This window comes from Bos indicus x Bos taurus, chromosome 9 (assembly GCF_003369695.1).
Source record: "Bos indicus x Bos taurus breed Angus x Brahman F1 hybrid chromosome 9, Bos_hybrid_MaternalHap_v2.0, whole genome shotgun sequence".
NCBI classification, from domain to species: Eukaryota; Metazoa; Chordata; class Mammalia; order Artiodactyla; family Bovidae; genus Bos; species Bos indicus x Bos taurus.
Genome location: NC_040084.1, coordinates 28,008,872 through 28,027,852, shown reverse-complemented (window position 1 = coordinate 28,027,852; position 18,981 = coordinate 28,008,872). Strand labels below are relative to the sequence as shown.

General features: G+C 37.4%; 1 protein-coding gene across 1 annotated transcript in view; it reads right to left on the bottom strand.

The window, feature by feature from the left end:
• LOC113898890 (triadin-like) overlaps window positions 1-18,981 on the bottom strand; it is a 159,542-nt gene that overhangs the window by 68,278 nt on the left and 72,283 nt on the right. The gene's annotated exons all lie outside the window — the stretch shown is intronic.

The following is an 18,981-nucleotide window of genomic DNA, read 5'->3' as shown; positions in this document are numbered from 1 at the left end:
ACTTATTGTGAAGAAACTGAGCCAAAGTGCTTGGACAAGAGTGGACGTTCCAAAAGAATAATGATAGCATATATTACTATATTTTTGAAACAATCAAAATCTGACTACATAAAATCTTCAGTTTTTCTAAGTGTGACATTTGTTGATCTGAGTAAATGCACATTAATTCTTATTTTTCTGTGTTGAGGGAGGCTATATCAAGAATATTATATATTGTGAAACTTTAAGAAAAAAAATAGGAATTAACATGTTATAAAGGGGCATTGTGTTGGAATGAAGTGGATTCCAGTTATTCTATAAATAGTAGTTTCTGCATAATGAAATTGTAAGCAAATCTTCTGTCTTCAACCATAAAAGGCAGAGGGAATGAGTAGCATATACTCAAGTCTCTCTTCATTTGTCTATTCCTTTATTTCTCCAAAGGAAGTATGTCTCATCTTGCATCTATTTCCTAATTTTTCTGAGAACAGTTAACTCAAAAAGCTTTCAATTTGTAAATAGCTGCTTATGTTCTCCCATTGCTATGGCTTAAAACATTTTAAGGCTAGAGAAAAGTCCATTTTTAAGTCTTAATGAATATGTTTATGTTTATATGTATGCATTATATATTAATACATATATAAGTGTATATAAAGTCATATGATAATAAGGGTCAGAAAAAATACAAAGCTAGGTTAGAGGATTAGAGTATGAGGGAATGGGAAGTGGCTTTTTTTTTTTTTTTTTTACGAGGAACAGGGTTATACATTTTTGAATGAGCACCATTTGAAAAGATACTTGAACAAAAGTAGGCTCCTAGGGAGAAGAATCTTCCTGCAGAGGCAACATATGTGCCAAGATCTTCAAAGAGGAGCATTCTAGCTATATTCAAAGAAGAGCATGGAGACCAGAGTGGCTGAAGCGGCAGATGTAGGAGGAGAATGGGAAGAGAAATGGTCAGAGATGTAGCTGGGACAATCACATCGAATCTTGTTCACAATAAGAATTTTCCATTTTATTGTGAGTAAAGTAGGAAGTCACTGACAGGTTTCAAGCAGAGTAACTGTATTGTGATGAGTTATATTTTAAGAGGAATTTTGGCTGCTGCTGAGTGATGGGTGTCAAGTGCCCCACTAGATTGTGTGACCATGTTGCAATGAAGACTAAGAAAGTAAAAGGATTCAGTAATAATACTCTTCTTCATTTTTTCCTTTTTTTTCCCCAAAAATTGCCTTCAAATTTTATCTGGGACTCTTGAAGGAATGCAACATTATAGGCACATGGTGGGAGTACCTCTCTTTACATTGTAACTAGGTTACTTTAATAGCAAAACTCTTCACTTGAGTTATATGGAGTAAACTAAACTGGCTTTTCAGAACCAGAATCCAGTCTTTCCCTTGACTTTTCCTTTAGTGAATGCTGAATTTTTCTTACAAGTCAGTTTTTCTCATTATCAGCTACTAACAACAATTCACAACCAGAAATTTTAGAGCATTTTCCAGTGACTGCCCAGAGCCTTTACATAAACAGTTGGTTTATGTCAACAAATCAACAAATGATCAGGTAACCTTAAGTCAAACCCTTTGCCAGGGTTTGAATTTTAAACTATTCCTACGAGGAATTTTGGGTATGATACTAACAAGGGATAAAGTTTACAGTTAAAAAACATGGATTTAGGGACATTATGGGTGGAGACAGGGTGGCTCAGATTGTAAAAAATCTGCCTGCAATGTGGGAGACGTGGGTTCAATCCCTGGGTCAGGAAGATACCCTGGAGAAGGGAATGGCTAACCACTCCAGTATTCTTGCCTGGAAAATTTCACGGACAGAGGATCCTGGTGGGCTATAGCCCAACTCCATGCAAAGAGTTGGACCTGACTGAGAGACTAACACTTCACTTTCATTAAGGGACGTAGTTCACTTCAGTTAAGTTCAGTTGTTCAGTTCTGTCCGACTCTTTGCGACCCCATGGACTGTGGCATACCGGGCTTCCCTGTCCATCACCAACTCCCAAAGTCCACCCAAACCCACGTCCATTGAGTTGGTGATGCCATCCAGCCATCTCATCCTCTGTCGTCCCCTTCTTTCCTGCCTTCAATCTTTCCCAGTATCAGGGTCTTTCCAAATGAGTCAGCTCTTTGTATCAGGTGGCCAAAATATTGGAGTTTCAGCTTCAGCATCAGTCCTTCCAATGAATATTCAGGACTGATTTCCTTTAGGATGAACTAGTTGGATCTCCTTGCAGTCCAAGGGACTCTCAAGAGTCTTCTCCAACACCACAGTTCAAAAGCATCAACTCTTCGGCACTCAGCTTTCTTTATAGTCCAACTCTCACATCCATACATGACCACTGGAAAAACCATAGCCTTGACTAGATGGACCTTTTTTGGCAAAGTAATATTTCTGCTTTTTAATACACTGTCTAGGTTGGTCATAACTTTTCTTCCAAGGAGCAATTATTTTCATGGCTGCAATCACCATCCGCAGTGATTTTGAAGCCCAGAAAAATAAAGTCAGCCACTGTTTCCCCATCTATTTGCCATGAAGTGATGGGACTGGATGCCATGATCTTAGTTTTCTGAATGTTGAGCTTTAAGCCAACTTTTTCACTCTCCTCTTTCACTTCCATCAAGAGGTTCTTTAGTTCTGCTTCACTTTCTGCCATAAGGGTGGTATCATCTGCATATCTGAGGTTATTGATATTTCTCCCGGCAATCTTGATTCCAGTTTGTGCTTCATCCAGTCCAGCATTTCTCATGATGTACTCTACATATAAGGGAGGCAGCAGAGGCCCAAATCCAAGAGCACCACGTGAAAGTGCAAAAGCTGCTCCTGGGACAATGGTATGTGAATTCTGAGATGAGTATGCAAGAGTTACTCTCAATGCCAGCCGAAGGAGGTGCCTGCTGAGTGCCTACTCCTGTCCAGTAGGTAAAGGCTGACAACTCTTTGTGAAACAGTACCATTCATGAAGTAGATGTCCAAAGGAATCCAGAGCTAATTAGTGTAAATCCAAACATTTTCAAGATACCAGATTATGTACACTTCTTTAAGCTTCAAAAAAGACTGTCGAAACGTGTTCTCCATGTTGCAAGGAACAGCCAATTCTGACTCCGTGATGGATATGTTTCTTTGATTTTAACCTTTGCTTTTTGTTGCTTTTACTATTGTAGTCATACATAATGCCCTGCCTCAGGGAATTCTACCCCTCTGCCTGATTACTAAACTAAAAGTGCCCTTGTTCAGCCTTTGTTCAGCTCATAGGAAGATAATCTGACCCTGTTATTGTTGTTCAGTCGCTAAGTCCTGTTGGACGTTTTGCGATTTCATGGACTCCAGCATGCCAGACTTCTCTATGCTCCACTATCTCTCAGAGTTTGCTGAAATTCATTTCCATTGAGTCAGTGATGCCATTAATCATCTCACTCTTTGCTGCCCCCTTCTTTTGCCTTCAATCTTTCTCAGCATCAGGGTCTTTTCCAATGAGTTGGTTCTACCCATCAGGTGGCTGAAGTATTGGAACTTCAGCATCAGTCCTTCCAATGAGTATTCAGGGTGGATTTCCTTTAGGATTGACTGGTTTGATCTCCTTGCTGTCCAAAAGACTCTCAAGAGTCTTCTCCATTACCATAATTCAAAAATATCAATTCTTAGGTGCTTAGTCTTCTATATGGTCCAACTCTCATATCAGTACATGACTACTGGAAAAACCTAGCTTTGACTATATGGATCTCTGTTGGCAAAGTGATGTCTCTGCTTTTTAATATGCTGTCTGACCCTGCTCACCTGTGAATGGCTCCAAGAGTAAAGAGGTTATCACATCCCCTCCCTGAGGTTGGCCATTCCAGGAGATATTTGCAAAATAATGGCCTTTTACTTTACTTCCTCAACTTCTCTTGTTCTCTGTTCTATAAAAGAACCTGGCATCCAGACCCTGACAAGATGGTTATTTTGAGACATTAGTCTGCTATCTTCTCAATCAGCTGGCTTTCCAAATAAAGTTGTATTCCTTGCCTCAATATCTTGTCTCTCAGGTTTATTGGCTTGTTGTGTGGTGAGCAGACTGTGCTTGGACTCGGTAACATAAATAGTTATTTTATATGATCAGAACAAGGCCAAAATATTGTGTTAGTTTGGTTTAATGAAACTGATTTTAAGGTGATATAAAATTACACTGCAGTAGAATACTATAATAGAATATAGCACATGACCTTATATGTGTTAGAATATATACTTAGTTCTCAGATGAAAGTCTACATATCCTTTATGAGATAAAACGGGCTCAGGAAAGATGAGTAACTTGCCCAAATTCGCAAATCATGTAAGTGACACAACAAGGATTTAAAACTAAGGATCATTGAAAACTCTGTTCTTTCCCCTACAACGTGGAATATGAAGTTTGCAGTAGACTTACTCTAACAAAAAATTACAAATGAACTAAGGTGTGGGCAGAAAAGAAGCGCCAGCTTCTAACCTATCTTTGTGAAACTTGTCTTTCAGATCTCTCAAATCCAAAGTTCTCTGACATAATGACAATTTTTTTGTTTCTGAATTTAGTATGCAAAAGAGAATGCAAAGGGAAAGATTATTTGATATATTTCAAATTGCAAAAAAGTTTGTTAATTAAACTTCCCATTTGAAATGGATAAAGTAGATTGCGCCCAAACCTTTCAAAAATGAAAAAAAAAAAAAAACTTTATAAACAATAAAACAATTGCATTATTTTTGAATGGATTATGTTTATATAGATAAAGATTGCCACATCTGTTCTTTTTCCTTCTGGTATTTATTTTTCCTCTCAATGCTTTTACATTCTGGGAAGCAAATGCTCAATTAAAGTTTATTGAGTCCTAGACTCAAGTGAGAAGCTCTCCATCCACACCCTCATCTCTGAATAGCTTCAAAGAGAGTATTTTGCATTTTCTTTTTTGTTCTTTTTTATTTATTTATTTTCTTGGTGCTACAATTATTTGAAGTTTATCTAAAAGCTTTTTAACCCTTTTAAAATGTAGTTTTTATGCGGAATCATTGCTTGCTGAAGATATTTTAGTATAAATTTTCTAATGCATCTTTCTACAAGGGTAAGGAAAATATAAGATCCATTTCTAGTAACCGTCAATTTTCAAAATCATATTATTTACATATAATTACCTTTTCCATATTTTTATCTATATACATTTCCTACATTTGTCTGTAGCTGGAAATGAATTGCAAAAGTACTTTGTTGCATTTAAAATGTCAAAAATACCTAAAACATCAGAGAATTGAGTTTTTCCTGCATGTGACTAAATTATTGATATTTAAGAAAAAAGTTGGTTATCATTTAAAATCAAAGTATAAATTACTCTAAAGTATTATTTCAAAGATATGGCTATTTTTATAACAGATCCTTGAGAATTTAGCTTTTCAGTTACTAAATAAATTAGAAAGACTCAATAGTTATTTTGAAATAAAATTTGACTTTAACATTACCAAAAGTTACTGGTATATTGGGCACATTTATAAGTGTGATTTTTAATTAAAGCCTTTTAATTATTGACATTAAGCTTAATGCATGAAAGTGAAAGTCGATCAGTTGTGTCCAACTCTTTGTGACCCCATGGACGTCCATAGAATTCTCTAGGCCAGAATACTGGAGTGGGTAGCTTTTCCCTTCTCCAGTGGATCTTCCCAACCCAGGGATCGAGCCCAGATCTGCCGCATTGCAGGCGGATTCTTTATCAGCTGAGCCACAAGGGAAGCCCAAGAATACTGGAGTGGGTTACCTATCCCTTCTCCAGCAGATCTTTCTGACGCAGGAACTGAACCAGAGTCTCCTGCATTGCAGGGGGATTCTTTACCAACTGAGCTATCAGGGAAGCCCAAGCTTAATACATATCAATATTTATAAAGGAAATAAGTGCCCCTTCAACGAATACAACTTTTCTAGTTGTAATTGTTATAATATATGGAATTCAACTTTATTTCAAATGATAGACCACATAAGTTTCATCATCGTTCATAAATTATACCAAACCATTAATGCAATTTTGGTCTTCTTCCTAATATAAGGAAGGTCTAGTCTAGTAGATCAAATTTTATTACACAAAATTCTTACATAATTTAAGCGAGTATCTGTCACCATTTATCATGTGAACAATTGCCAAGACTTCTTACTCCATTTGGGTAAAACAGACCTGGCTTTAACAGTGCAGCCACTTTTTCCATCAGTACTAGACAGAATGAATAATCTCAATGGGGATTCTAAGAAGTTTATAAAACAGAAAGAAACATTTAGGTTAAGCTGAAACAAATAGCAAATAAATGTTTTATGATGAAAAAATGGTACTTATAAACTAGAGCTTTGGAGGGACCTGGCTTTTTTTTGTAAAATGCTTTCTGAGAGAAATTTGCTGGCACAAGAAGGTTCCAATTAAAATTTCATAATAAGGAAGCTATAAAAATCACACTCACTCTTATTCACAAAACTTCTCATCCCTAATTTTCTCTTTGGTCAAAATATAGGGGAAAAATCTAATCTTAATATCAGCATGAAAGTTATGAAAGATCTCTGAGCCAAAAAGCTGGCCTTCATCAACAGAAAGCCCCTTACTCTTCCCTGATTCTTGGTTGTCATCTCTTGATTTTTTGATTTTTTATTCTGGGGATCTCCAGAATAAAAATATTGCTACTGGACTGTCAAATCAGATGACATTCCTTGCTATACTGACAGATGTATAGGGGAAGAAAAACATAACTTCTTTATCTTATTATGGGTAAAGTTAATGATTTTCCCAAAGAGTATTTTTAATCAATAATGGGAAATCAAGACTATTATAACAAGATGGAAAAGTTTTAACTCTGGAGATGCAAGTTTCTTAAGAATATTTAATGTGTACTAAAAGACAAACCTAAGGAGCATATTTAAAAGCAGAGATATCACTTTGCCTACAAAGGTCCATATAGTCAAAGCTATGGTTTTTCCAGTAGCCATGTATGGATGTGAGAGTTAGACCATATAGAAGGCTGAGTGCCCAAGAATTGATGTTTTCAAACTGGTGCTGGAGAAGACTCTTGAGAATCCCTTGGACAGCAAGGAATTCAAACCAGTCAATTCTAAAGGAAATCGACTCTGAATACTCACTGGAAGGACTGATGCTAAAGTTGAAGCTCCAATGTTTTGGCCACCTGATGGTGAAGAGCCGACTCATTGGAAAAGATCCTGATACTGGGAAAGACTGAGAGCAGGAAGAGAATGGGGGCGGCAAAGGACGAAATGGTTGGATAGCATCATCCACTCAATGGACATGAGTTTGAGCAAATTTCAGGAGACAGTGAATGACAGGGAAGCCTGGCATGCTGCAGTCCATGGGGTTGCAAAGAGTCGGACAACTGAGAAATTGAACAACAACAAAAAATGCAGATTTGTATTTCATGAAAGTGAAAGTGAAGTCGCTCAGTCATGTCCAACTCTTTGCAACCCCATGCACTATAGCCTGCCAGATTCTTCCATTCATAGTATTTTCCAGGCAAGAATACTGGAGTGGTTGCCATTTCCTTCTCCAGGGGATCTTTTCAACCCAGGGATTGAACCCAGGTCTCCTGCATTGCAGGCAGACTCCTTACCATCTGAGCCATTAGGCTGCTGCTGCTGCTGCTGCTAAGTCACTTCAGTCGTGTCCGACTATGTGCGACCCCATAGACAGCAGCCCACTAGGCCCCGCCGTCCCTGGGATTCTCCAGGCAAGAACACTGGAGTGGGTTGCCATTTCCTCCTCCAATGCATGAAAGTGAAGAGTGAAAGTGAAGTCGCTCAGTCATGTCGGACTCTTAGCAATCCCATGGACTGCAGCCTACCAGGCTCCTCCGTCCATGGGATTTTCCAGGCAAGAGTACTGGAGTGGGGTGCCATTGCCTTCTCCAGCCATTAGGCTATTATATTTCATACACGGGACATGTCCTTATATTTCCTTTTTCTTGACACTCTTCCACCTATTTGTTTTTTGTGTTTCTATTTTTTCCCGTTAATTTAGTCAAGTCAGTTGTTAAGGCTTACCTACTTTTCCATGATACTAAGCTGAATTATACTTGTTCCAGCATATTAACTCCACATAACTGTGTTACCTCATGCCTAGCCCTGTACAGTGCTGCAATCAAAAGAAATGGCGGTTTAAAATTCAAGGAAGAGTTGAAGACATATTTAAATCTTTCCTGAGGTCTCTCAAAATAGCTAATGTTGTATGACCCAAAGCAAAACGTTCTAAAGGTTCTCTCCTTACTGGATTCCCCAATCATCTCTCATCATAGCAGCTCTTCCAAAAACCTTCTCTCTCTGGAAGTGGAAGTGTTAGTCGCTCAGTCGTGTTCGACTCTTAGGGACCCCATGGACCGCAGCCCGCCAGGCTTCTCTGTCTACGGGATTTCCCAGGCAAGAATACTGGAGTGGGTTGCCATTTTCTTCTCTAGGGGATCTTCCCAACTCAGGGATCGAACCCAGGCCTCCTGCATTGAGGGCAGACTCCTTACCATCTGAACCACCAGAAAGCTCTCTTTCTGGAAAACACACTAAAAACTTACTCCAGCCCATGCTGACTCTCCTATTCCCTTCTCAAGCTCTTTTCTCAGTGTCCAAATCTTATGTTTTCTTCTGGGGACTATCCCTTGTTCAAACATGAATTAATTTAATTATTTGAGCTTCTTCCAAATGTTTTTTTTTTTTTTTTGGCTCAGCCAGCATATCCTGAGTCCTAAGTATAATATAAGCACTCAGGAGCTGACCAGGCATATCTAGAATATTCCTTCAGCATTACGGTGGTGGGGAAAAGCTATGAATACGTGTGTTAATATTTGTGTCCTCATCACACATGTAAGAAAGAATAATTTAAAATTTTTTTTACAAATAATTGAAAGGTGAAAGTTGAATTCAGTCTGTAGTTCAGTGACTAGTGTACCAAAGTTTATTTCTTAGTCGTGGTAGGTCAATCATGGTTATGTAAAATGAAAACATTAGAGGAAAAATATATTAGAAATCTGTATATTATCTTTACAATTATTCTGTTAATCTAAAATCATCTGAAAATAAAGAGTTTAAAAACAACAAAATGTTGGAAAATTTTTAAGACTTAAATAGATGATTCATTTTCCCCTCAGAAGTAGGGATTAGCCCTTGTGTAACACAAGGAAATAAAATAAATGTGTAGGGAGGAAAATGAATGAAATAAAAGCCTCAAGCATGATAAAACTGTGGAGATGAAACAGAATTTTGAGATTATTATGTTGAAAATAAAACTTTTTAGATGAGGAAGCTGAGTCATTTCTCTGAGTTTAAGAAACTAATATGAACTAGTGGATCTTTAGTTCAGACTCCTGATTGCTATACCCTCATTTATGGGTAGGGTATAGCAGTAGGTCACCATGATCTTCTAATCAACAAATCTAAAGGACCCTGGCCAATTTTTGTCATATCCATCTCTCTGGGGCTCTTGGCTTTGTTGTAGCCTTTCTTTTCTCATTATTTTTTCATATTTGGCTTTCTAGTCTGTCTTCTGCTGATGTTTTTGATGGTTAATTTTATGTGATGACATTTGGTATGGTTCATTTTGACTACGCCATAGTAACAGTTACTTGGTCAAAACCATTCTAATTGTTGCTCTAAGGTATTTTTTAGATGTGATTAATATTTAAATCAGTAGACTTTGAGTAAAGTAGATTGCCAATCAGTTGAAGGCATTTAGAGAAAAGACTGACATTTTCTAAGGAAGAAGGAATTCTGCCTCTAGTCTGCCTTTGGACTTGAGAAAATAATATTAACTCTTCCCAGGCATGCCCGATGGACTTCAGACTTACCAGCACCCCAAATCACATGATCGCATGAACCAATTCATTAGAATAACTTCTATTTCTCCCCTCTCCCTGCCCCGCTGGGTGTGTGTGTTTGTGTGTGTGTCTGTAGGGGGGCAGTTGTGTGTGTGCACATGTATTGGCTCTATTTCTCTGGAGAACTCCAAGACAATGTTATTCCCACATTTTCCTTCTTGGGTGCCCTAAACCTCACTCAAACTCATGACTGGCCTGCCATTTAGTTATATTCAAAATGAAAATTTGTATGACATAGGATATTTTTAAGATCTCCTGTTCCTTGGGAGCTCAATAAGTATTACTGGGAATAGTAATGCTTCTCCGATCACAAATTGTGAGCATCACTGAGGTTAAAAATAATTAAACAGTTTTCTAATAAGAATTTCATAGTTCTTTTTAATATAATTGTATACATTGAAGTGAAGTGACGTGAAAGTCACTCAGTCATGTCCAACTCTTTGCGACCCCATGGACTGTATAGTCCAAGGAATTCTTCAGGCCAGGATACTGGAGTGGGTAGCCTTTCCCTTCTCCAGGGGATCTTTCCAACCCAGGGATTGAGAACTCAGGTCTCCCACATTGCAGGCAGATTCTTTACCAGCTGAGCCACAAGGGAAGCCCAATTGTATACATTAAGACTGTCCAAAAAGGAAACATAACATATTATGCAGACCCAAAGCATTACACTATGAATTCTTTTTCACCAAGAATAACATAGAACTAGAATTCCCCACCACATGCTTCTGGAAATGCTATGCTCAGATTAAGTTTATGACTTCAGTGTCTGTAGCTCTCTCATTTGTGAACTCCAGACTCCTAGCTTCAGTTGTCTGCTGGAGATGACCACTTATGTGAATCCCACTTAACATGCTGCTCAACACATGGCAGAGTCTTCATTTTCTCTCCAGGTCCAAGATCCACCCTCACCTTTATGGACTGTGTTAACCAAGGATTAATACAACCTCTGGATTCAGGTTAGTTTGCCCAATAGGAACAATATCAAGAGATAATAGAGCAGGAAAAATAAAAGAGATAGTTGAATATTTATTCTCCAACTACCTCCCTGGCTCACTGGGAATATTATATACATAATTTTACACATTGTTGATGATATGTTCTTCTACTAAAGGACATAGTTCTGGCTGGGCATATCTCTCTTAGAGTTACAATGTTTGAGGATTTGTAAACCTCTCCATTTCCATGATTCCTCAGGCCTAGGACTGATAAAGCCTTCCTGAGTTGGTCAGGCTTGGGGTGCTTCACCATAACTCCGCTCAAACCTTTATAAACACTACATTCATTAAACACTCTTAATCATCCATTTTGAATATTCCAGGGACCCTGATGCACTAAGCAAGTCTGAAACTGAATGCATTATCGTCTCCCCAAACCTGTTCTTATTCTTAAGTGCCATTCATTTACCCAGGTCAGATAAGACTTTAGCAATTATGCTCAGCCGTAACTTTTAATTGCTAGCTCTAGATAATGGAATAGACTGATCCTGGGCATGAGACATTTGAATTCCAATTCCAATTATACCATTGTTAGGATGGCGTTATCTTAGGCAATTTATTTGATTCCTCTGATCTTCTCTTGAAATGATATAAATCACATTCACTGCTTGAAATTGTTTTGAGGGTTCAATGTGATTGTTTATAACAAAAGTAGCATGATTTTTCCTTATAAACAGAGATTTTTCTTACCTCTAAACCTCCAAGCTCTACCCTTCATCATCCACCCTTACTATCGCTGACTCATTGCTGACTCATCACCTTACTTATCCCTGACTCAGTAATCTAAAATGCAAATCTAATTGTACTACTCCTCTGCTCAGTTGTTTTAGCAGGCTCATGCAGTCTATGGGTAGGGGGGGTGAGGGGTGGGAGGGAGGTAAATGATTCAGTTTTGTGTACAAAATTCTTCAGGATATGACCAGAGTCCTATATTAAGAAATTTTATAGAGTTTCACAATTGCTGACTAATGACATTAATGCAATTACCATATTAACTTCTACAGATATCAATAAAAATCTACTATGAAAATTAAGTATTTACTATATGTACAAATTTGCTGATTAAAAAAATAATGATAATAGTAACTAATAGCTAAGTACCTAACTGTGCTAAGTTGCTATATACATTATTTCAAGCAGTCCTCATAGCAACTTTCTAAGTAAAAGAGGCCCCAAAAGTAGTATGGTTTACCTATGTTATCAAAATTTACAACTAGAGGTCAATTCCATTAAAAACTGCACAAAGATATGAGTTAAGTTCACCTCAAAACAAAGGAAAATATTGTATTGCCCACAAGTTCAACAAGATTTACTGTGTCATAGAGTTAATGGAATGAGAACCTGAGCCAAATTTCTATTTTATTATTTTATGCTTCTTGCTTCCCAGGATGTATCTCAATGAAGAGCAAAGATGATAAAGTTCCCAGTTTAATAGAACTGTAAATAAAATGTTACTAGCTCCTGTAGAACATTGTCCTCGAATGCATCCTATGGTAAGAAATTATCTCATAATAAGTTTCTTATATTGCTCCTTTTTCCTCCATACAAATACTACCAACTTACTCTTTATGACCCAATGCAAGTCTTGTGATTTGACCACATAGCCTTGCCTCAATCATATTTCATCTTCCTCTTAACTTTCACAGCCTTTATGACCTGTACAACTCACTTTTGAACTTCAGAAAATAATACTTCATAGTGTTATCCATTTCACAGGGACATGCCTGGTTGCCCCAAGTTTGACATCTGTATCCAGACCATGGTCACAGCCTTACACATCTATAGGAGCTGTTTAAATCTGGGCCAAGCCATGGAGTCTTCACTCTGTTCTTAATACAGCTTACTACCAATCCACCAGCCTGGAAAAATAAGCTTGAGATCTCTCAGTGTGAAAGCAGAAAATTATCTCTGAGATTATTTAAGTTCGGTCTCCACAGTTGACAGTAGAAGAAATGGAGGCCCTAAAAAGTCAATCCATTTGTCAAAGATAATTAGTGTCAAAGCTGCAATTGGAAGCTGGGGCTTTAGTCGTCTCTTGAGAGTTCTCTTGCCCACTTTTGTGTGATTGCATTTATAATATTATTCACAACTGCAGTACTAAGTTAGTACCAGTTATATATTTATTTAAGAAGAAGATAGGGTATATAGTAGTAGTTCACCTTACTTTATTTGGTTCCATTACTGCAAATTATGTCTGTAATGGAATATTAAAAGTAATTTAAGTATAAGATATATACCTTTCCACATCTTTGCCAGAATAGATGCAGTGTGGCCAGTTTACATTAAATGTCCAGTAATCAATCACATGTGGATTGAAGTCTTTAATTCTTCAGAGATCACTGAGAACATACAACATGATTTTTGGTAGTGGTGGAGGGGGTTGTGTTGAATAGGAGGAGAGAAAATAATATCCAGCAATGTTGATTAAAGAATCAGTTCAGTTCAGTCGCTCAGTCACGTCCGACTCTTTGCGACTCCATGGACTGCAGCACGCCAGGCCTCCCTGTCCATCACAAATTTCCGGAGTTTACTCAAACTCATGTCCATTGAGTCGGTGATACCATCCAACCATCTCATCCTCTGTGGTCCCCTTCTCCTCCTGCCTTCAATCTTTCCCAGCATCGGGGTCTTTTCAAATGAGTCAGTTCTTCACATCAGGTGGCCAAAGTATTGGAGTTTCAGCTTCAGCATCAGACCTAATGAATATTCAGGACTGATTTCCTTTAGGATGGATGGGTTGTATCTCCTTGCAGTCCAAAGGACTTTCAGGAATCTTCTCCAACACCATGGTTGAAAAGCTTCAATTCTTCAGTGCTCAGCTTTCTTTATAGTGAAACTTTCACATCCATACATGACTACTGGAAAAACCATAGCTTTGACTAGATTGACCTTTGTAGGCAAAGTAATGTCTCTGCTTTTTAATATGCTGTCTAGGTTGGTCAGAACTTTTCTTCCAAACAGCAAGTGTCTTTTTATTTCATGGCTGCAGTCACCATCTGCAGTGATTTTGGAGCCCAAAAATATAAAGTCTGTCACTGCTTCCACAGTGGAAACAGTGATTAAAGAATAACAGGATCATATCCATCAATTGTACTAATATTAAGATTTAATGAAGCAGATTTTTTTGATGCTTGGAAGGGGATGGAAAATGTTGCTTGAAGCTCTTTTGTTTCATCACTGAGGACTCTCTTCTAGAGCAGTCAGAATAATCTCTCCTAAGAAAAACAGCTCTGACAAACATGATAAATGGGCTTTCATGTTAAAGCTTAAAACCACCTGTGATGTTAATATAATGAGGAACCATTTGGTGAAGCAGGCGAGGTACTCACATAGACCTGTCCCACTTGTGGAATGTATGGGTAACTACAGTGGCTTGAACTTGCAAGCCTTTCAGCAGCAATGAGAGCTCACAGTAGATAGAAAAACTAATTCATTGCAAAATGTAACACTGTTTAAAAAATCATAAGAATTAATACTATATTGAACGTAGTTTTCTGTTTAAGTTAGTTCCAGGTAAATTATGTCCATAATTAAAAGCAAATTGACAACAATGACCAAAATGATTGCATGAGATTGTCATTATACAAGATCTTTTCAATGATGCTATAGTTAATTTTCATGGACAAAGGCCAAATGTATTCTAAAACATATAGTGGTAAGGGCTTTCCTGGTAGTTCAGAAGGTAAAGAATCTGCCTGCAATGCAGGAGACTCTTGTTTGATCTCTGGCTCGGGAAAATCCCCTGGAAGAGGGAATGGTGACCCACTCGAGTATTCTTGTCTGGAGAATCCCACGGTTGATTGTTGTTCAGTCGTGAGTCATGTCCGACTCTTTGTGATCCCATGGACCCTCCAGGCTCCTCTGTCCATGAGGTTCTCCAGGCAAGAATACTGGAGTGGGTTGCAATTTCCTTCAGGATTCAAAGAAAACAACTGATTTAATATATGGTTAGTTTTTACATCTGAAGATTCAAAGCAAAATAATTTCATTATGTTGTACAAAGTGTGTGGTGTGGGGAGAGGTTGAAATTCTAGGAAGACCAGAGACACCTCCGGGCCTTCGAGAAGTGACCCAAGATAAGAAGTGCATAGAAACTTCACAGAATGAGAAGCAAGTGTTGTGAGAAACTCATTGCTTTAAGTGGTATGAAAGCACAAAGGAAGCGTTAAAGGGCTTCATGGATGTGCAGAACGCTTTCGCCCATAACAAGGTCTTTTTTTTTCGATTTTGACTGATAAAACCCTAAATTGTTTCCACTCTTTTGTGAGCAAACTTAATAATCTAGTCTATATATAATCCCCCCTCTTTTAAACATTAAAATGCAAATATGTTTAAGCTCCTACATTTTGACCTGTTTTAACTGTATTCCTCAAATCAAAGAGCATATGTTAGTGTCACATGTAAGTTCCTTTTTACATAATACCATTTTCTTGCAACTTGGTCCTAAGGAAGTTCCAGACTAAAATAGTGCATCAAGGACTGTGCATAATCAGCCTCACTAAAAACAGCTTGATTAATACTAAATATGTCCTAGTTCCTAATCAATTATGTTAATGAAGTCCCAGGCAGCACATCTGCAAGCGCTGACAAAGCCCATGATCTCAGCGTTGCCTGATAATGTGGGCTCCTTAGGAAGTTGCTCAGTGGCAGCACGCTCAGGGCAAAGACTGCCTTTCTGCAGACAAAACGTGGATACTACTAACAAAAGTCCTGGAATCCTACAATATTGCTAGATTATTCACTTAAACTGTATTGGGCTCCAGGATGAAATGTCAAATAATATTTCTCTTTAAATATAATAGCAGAACCTAAGCTTCCCATTTAACAAATGACACGTTCCTTTCCAAGTGACAGACTGATAGGCAAAACATTTGCTACACGATGGTTTATGAGCCTCTTCCAGGAGCTAAGGTGGAGTCAAACATTTGAATAATATGCCTATCAGAAACTGCCTTAGATTAGGGAATTGGAGTCCCCAGATTTATGTCCATCTCACAACAACAGTAGAATTAGAATCTGATGAAACATAAAGGTGACAGTATTATTTACAGGCTATCTCTTGCTCTGTGAACATTTGGACAGTGAGATGGTTACTTGTCTGTTTTTGTCTAATTATCTCAAGTCACATAAGCTATTATAGTCCAAATGTCAGAAGAAATACAACTCTGATCTCCCTCCCTTGCTTTTGGACTATAAATTTCTTCTTTCTTACTAGCTAGGTAAATTGATATATATCAGTAACCAAAAACGAGAGTGATTTTTTCTTGTTTTATTACCATCAGTATAAACTCAGTTATATTTGAGTTCAGTTAAGAACAATTTTTGAAAATATTTAACTCCTATCAGTTATAAGCATGTATAGAAGATGATGCAAGTTAGGGATTTATGGTGTTAGGAAGACATATATGATAGAAATGAAAAAGGGAAAATCATTGATTGCTAAAAAAGAAATACTTAAACAACTTATTAAACTGAACAAATTATATGAGGTAAACATTCAAGTTGCTTTACATTAACTAAACTTAAAGGTTACCAACTGCTATGGACTGAAGCTTATATGTTGAAGCCCTAACCCTCCATGTAACTGGATTGGAGACAGGGCCTTTAGCAGGAAATGAAACTTTAATGAGATCACAAGGGTGGAGTCCTGATCCAATAGAACTTTCTTTGCTAAGAAGAGGAAGAGACACCAGCGTGTGCTCTCTGCCGTGTGACAACACAGCAAGAAGGAGACCGTATACAAGCCAGGAAACAGGCTCTCACTAGAATCCAATCTCAGGTACCCTGACCTAAGACTCCCAGTTTCCAGAACTGCGAGAAAATACATTTCTGTTGTTTAAGCCATCCAGTCCGCAGTATTCTGCCATGGCAGCCCTTGCAGACTAAGACACTAGGCTGATAGTGAATTTAAGAAATTATCATATCAAGAAGAAGCTGTCCTCACATACTTGTCTCACACACAAAGGAAATCTGGACCCAAATGAGTGATGGGAGAAGGAGATGTGAAAGTCAAGGGAGGCAGTGAGACCATCATCCTATCAAAATGATCACATTTAAAGATTAATAAATAAAAGACCTATGTGGACCAAATAAATGTATCTTTAGCTTGGTTGGATGGGAGACAAAAGTTTCAAACCTTGGACTATATCTGTATCATTCTCTAAATATTCAAGAAGTGTTGCTTATTTGGACTCTTGGAGTAAGACTTTACATGAACTTTTCATTAAATCATGGTCTCTAATGACCAAATTCTTTTCTTCAGATTGGTACTGATACAGTACTGACTTACAGATTGTATTTTTATTTGAAATTTGCAACTGCTAATTCATTCAATTTGTAGCTGACCAACTCAAAATATCTTGCATACAATATATAATAAGGTTGTTATAATTTACAAGTATAATGTAACCTTTCCCTCAATCCCAATGGCATTTCTCCTGCTCTCTTACCTTTCTACAATGCTTAGGTATGTGGCTTGAAACCTTTTGCTTTCCCCCCACACAACTAGCAATCAAAATTTTTCCATGTGTGCCACTCCAGTTATTCTGAAGGACATTTGGCCAGTAGTAGGTCATTTAGATGATTACTACTAAGTTGAAAGTATTTTTAGGAATATTCAATTGCTCTCTACCTGCCTCCTAAAGCAGGTGGGACTTTACTACTCAGATGAAGTACTGAAGAAGCAGCAGCAATATTTGGGAGCTTGGTGAAAATGCAGAATCTCAGGCCTTCCCCTTGACCTAGCAAATCAGAATTTTCATTGTCAAAGATCCCCATGTGGTCTCTGTGTATATTTAAATATTGATACACATTGCTAGGGTACCCTTGATTGACATCAGAAGATGATACGTCTATCATAGAACTGCCTGAAATCTGAAGCACAAAACGTTAGGCCTTCATATTACCAAAGTTGTTGATGTCTCATAAAACATTAAGTTACAATCCTCAAACTTCAAAGTCTGCATAGTAATGTGATGGAAAGATCCTTGGCTATAGATCTAGAAAGTCAGGGCTAGAATCTAAGTCCTTCTGTATACTAGTTAAAAAAAAATAAACTCCAAGTCTAAATTTGTTAATCATTGATAATAATATCTACAGGGTTTTGAGACATCGAATAAGAAATGCATATACCCACAGCCAACATAAAAATATTCTAAATAAATGTGAGTTGAATACAGCATAGCCACAGGCATGATTTGGTCAGAATCTGGCCATAAAAGTACATAGAACATGCTGGTATTTCAATCTAAACTTAGGAAAACTTTACCTGCTCGGCTACTGAAATCCTCCCCTGGCTACTGACTGTAACATAAATAAATGTATTGACTGAAATAGAAATGTATAGCCAAATGACTTCTGGGTCTGTGGTCAATTAGACAATGTATCTTTCACCAAGGCATTCAGATTTTATTAAAAAATAAAAATATTTATTTATTTTTTTTTTAGGTGTCATGAAAAAAAATAAAAAAAATTTAAAAACAATTTGAAGCAGGCTACCAACTTTATATGTTTGGTGTAAAATAACTGCTTGAATTTGTAGTCATTTTTACACATAAACATAAGCCAAAGGCTCTTAAAATTCAATGTATATAAGACTCAACTGAGGAGTTTGTTAAAAATACAGATTTTCCTCTCTGAATTGCCAGAGAATCTGATTCACTAGATCTAAGATGTGGTAGGAATATGTATTTTTTTTAATGAGCTTTACAATTGATCTTGATGCTGGTGATCTACAAACTATTCTTTGTGGACAGTTGTAGTAAGCTAATACAATGAAGTTAAAGAAACCCCTAAGTTCATCACTATCAAATACAAAAATAAAATTTTTGCAATTGTTACAGTTTTATTCTACCTTTACAACACTTGTTTGTAGTAGTATTATTATTATGAGCATCAGTATTTTACTAATAAAAAGTCTGAACGTTTAGGTATCACATTTAAGGTCATCCAGGTAGAAAAGGGCAGAACCAGAGTCTGGACCCAGATCTGTGTGATTGTAGAACACAGGCTGTTAATCACTATATTATTTCCTAAGGCACAAAGTTACTACCATCTTTCTAAGTTACAAGAGGTTATCAATAGGGCCTGGGTTATCTTTGTAGGAGGGGCTTGGAGGATACATAAGAAGAGCTGAAAATCTCCAACATTTTCT